General features: G+C 36.5%; 1 long non-coding RNA gene across 2 annotated transcripts; it reads right to left on the bottom strand.

Annotated features, from left to right (window-relative positions):
* Nucleotides 1-697: 697 nt before the first annotated feature.
* On the bottom strand, nt 698-3,237 carry LOC146657152 (uncharacterized). Of its 2 annotated transcripts, XR_014914204.1 has the most exons (5): nt 3,213-3,237; nt 2,729-2,792; nt 2,200-2,352; nt 1,749-1,838; nt 698-1,161 (listed from the first exon to the last, which is right to left on the bottom strand). It is a non-coding gene; the product is annotated as an uncharacterized LOC146657152 (long non-coding RNA). The 2 variants fall into 2 exon arrangements; XR_014914203.1 differs by lacking the exon at nt 3,213-3,237 and having other exon boundaries at nt 2,729-2,859.
* Between the last annotated feature and the right edge of the window lie 308 nt (nt 3,238-3,545).

Here is a 3,545-nt window from a genome sequence, read left to right as displayed (position 1 = left end):
TGGTTGCTGGCATCCACCAGTAACCTTTCAAAACAAAATGTCTAATTTCACTGCATTGACAGTAGGTAAAGAATTAAACTGACATTACTCCACTACTGAATCTATATAAATCAACAGTTAAATAATGTCAGTTCTTCCGTGTTCTCTGGAATCAATCACAGCAAAGAAATTAGACTCTTTCTTTTGAAAAATGTTGGGAAAGAACAAATCAAAACATTCTATTTAAGGCCTCTGACGTCAAGATTCAGTTAAACAACAATTATAACTAAACAATTTGAGATAATGTTAGTTTCCATTAACATTAAATTAGGTTACTGAATTGGCAAACACCTTCCTATTAACATTACCCATTTTACCCCAATAACTAAAGAAATTAGCACTTGCAGGTCAAAACCTTTATTCAAGAGATGCAAAAATAACATTGATACAGTGACTGTCAAAAATTACAGCACTGATCATACTGTGACATCTTGGTTCAAAACAGCACACTTAGAAATATTCAACGTTCCTTACTTCAACTGAATGAAACTGAAAATACCATTTCACACGGCCCATATGGGATATTTAGACTGCATAACTGTTCATGCTACATCTCTTCACTAGTAAAAGAAAGAAAAAATACAAAGAGAAATTTAAAAATGCTGCCAAACAGAGAACTTGTACAGAGTAAAAGGAAAAACAAACAACAACAACAACAACAAAAAAACGGCTCGTCCTCATGGCAGTTGCAGTGTATATAAAAATGAACCCTGCGATCTGTTCCTGGAATTGAGCTTCAAAAATGCAGCAGAACAAGTGTGAGATTTAAATGTCTTCTCACCTAGAGCTGGTCACCTCACATGCATAACAGTGAGCTTTCATTGCAGAAGCAGTTTTGTCTTAGTTGTGAACTTTTCTTGAGAGCTGAGTTGCTTCCAACTCCATTACCACCCTTTGAATCACCTCAAAAGTGTAGCAGAGTTGTGATGGGTAACTCCTATTGAAGGAATAAAAAAGGTCCAAACAGCATGGCTACTGCAAAGGTCACGTTATCCAGATCTTGAAGAACTACTATACCCTCGATGATGATGCCAACATCAGAAAAGTCATTGCCTGGTGCATCCTCTGGAGACAGATGTTCATTGTGGTTTTCTCAATCTGTGCAGTGGCCTCAGTCAAGTCCTGGTTAAACACAAAACATTTTTTTAAGATTCCCTTTTAAACTCATCTCTTTTGAATCTACCAGTTCTAATGTTAGAGTAATTTAAACCAATGCAAGCAACATAGTAAATAGCTATAGCCAAAGAGTGGCCTGCCATGCTGCCATTCATGGTCTAACAGAGTTTCTAAGAGAGAGTGAAAAACATAATAATTTCAAATGCTTTACATTAGTTTTTGTTAGAAAGACACCGGCCCATCAGAAATCCAGGTTTTGTCACTCAGAAGATGTTAGAATTTAGACTTTCAGCCCCACAATTTGGTTAGCTGTTGGTCTTTTTTTTTTTTTTCAAACAAAAGCTAATGTAAATATTGGTGGGATTTTCCTTTGTTCACTAGAATGACAAATTTAAAGTTTTTTCACACTGATGTGACCCCTAATACAGGGGTGGGGCCTCAAGGGCCGGCGGCCGAGTTCACTACCAGGCCTCATGTGAACTTCAAATTATTAAAGAGGACTACTGGTCCTAACCAGTCCAATGAGGATCAAGTGGATAACTAAATGCATTTTTAAATGTTGCAAAGCCACAATCTACTCATAAAACACTCACCATGAACTCCTGCACCAAGATGTTGCAATTGTCTTTCACACAGATGCGGAGCACTTTGATGAGGGACTCCCTTCGAGCATTAATGTCATCCTAAAGTATTATAACAAAGAAAACAGAGATTTGTGAACTTTTCAGTAGCACAGAAGAAAATGATCCCAGACAAAAACTTAAACCAGTCAACATGCAACACCAGCATCTACAAAGAAATATCAAAAGTTCCTGTTTGACATCAACTTTATGGATATATAGTTTCCAGAACATTTATTTTTTTAAAAAGATCAATTTTTCTCAGTGGGCCAGTAAATGCATGACGAAAATTATGGCATCCTTTCGGTGGAATCAGTACTCACAGGTAATAGTTGACTGTTTCAATGGATGCAGCATAAAAATCTTTTACTGACCTAATGCAATACATATACACTTTGTAGTTAAAGAATTTTAAAGTTCTTACTGTCATTATGGCAGCTACATCCTTTAGCTTTGTGCCCTGTTCCCCCGATCACTTTGCAAACACTTTCAGCAGACTGTCAGAGAGAAACTCAGCTCCGTCAGAAACCTTGACTGTAAAGGCATGGTTGGGATGCACTGGAATGCTGCATTTCATCTGAAATGACATAAAATTATTTTGAAATAACAGCAGGCACTGTGCTTGGTTAATAATCAGTAATGTTTTGTTGAATAAAAACTGTGTTTCCAGATCTTATGGGATTAAAAAAATCCAAAGATGTTTATTTCTGATTTGCAACCCAAGAACCCACAAGTTACAACCTCATTTTAGTTCAAGTGTGCATTAATGTGAGTCCAGTAATCACCTTTCTGACAATACATACAGGTATAAGTTAAACCTATGGCAGATTTTGGATTTCTCAGTTGTATTAATAGGGTGGTCTATTTGAGTATGCATGCACCTAATAATTATAAAAAACCTATTATAATTAAGTTACAGAAACCTTAAGCGAAAATAGAATATACTTTCTTACCATAACACCTTGAACCCACAATCCATCAGCTGACTCCTGGTGAAATGCAGAATAGATGTGGTCTCTCAATGTGCATCAACAAAAACAAAAACAAAAACAAAAGGACAGCAGGTGAGGGCAGGAGGGGTAGGGATGTAAGCTAGCATAATACCGCTGATGATATTAGCTAAAGCTGTTCAATGTCCAAAATCTCACTAACACCACGGTGCAGTAAATACACAATGTAACTGAAGAGTCAGTTGACAAATCTATTCACACAGAAAACCAAATTATGTTATGAGTGCCTCGCAATTAGGTTTAATGTGATATTACGGCTCTTGTGCCAAAGACAAATTCAAATGAAAAAGCGCCAATTCTTTGACAACAGATAAAACAGCAAATAAGCTAACGGCTCTTTTTTAGCATGTTACATGGCGACACTCTAGACGTTTAACTACATTTGGCTGAAATATGGTAAATATTAATTCAAAAAATCAAGACATACCAAAAAACGTAGAGTTGGCTGCTCGACTTGCCTGAGATGGATGCATTTTTTAAACCACGATCCAAAGCCCGCGAGATGAAATCACGCGTGGTTTCACGAGATTTAACGTTGCTATCTTATTGACTTACTTCACCTGAACATGATATGAACAATTTAATACACCCTTTCTGCATATCATGTCGTTTTTACACTATATAGTTACATTTATCTTTAAAACATGAGGCAATTGTGTTAAATACATGCAAGATGCTTACATAAATCCAAGAGATGGCCAGTCCCTTTTTTTCAGTGCATGAACATCCTGACACATACAGCAATTATTAACATCTCTAT

The sequence above is a fragment of the Rhamphochromis longiceps genome, linkage group LG12, assembly GCF_057381845.1.
Source record: "Rhamphochromis longiceps isolate RC_006_pf linkage group LG12, R_longiceps_female_GT1.1, whole genome shotgun sequence".
In the NCBI taxonomy this organism is placed as follows: domain Eukaryota; kingdom Metazoa; phylum Chordata; class Actinopteri; order Cichliformes; family Cichlidae; genus Rhamphochromis; species Rhamphochromis longiceps.
This window is presented reverse-complemented; position numbering and strand designations above follow the sequence as displayed.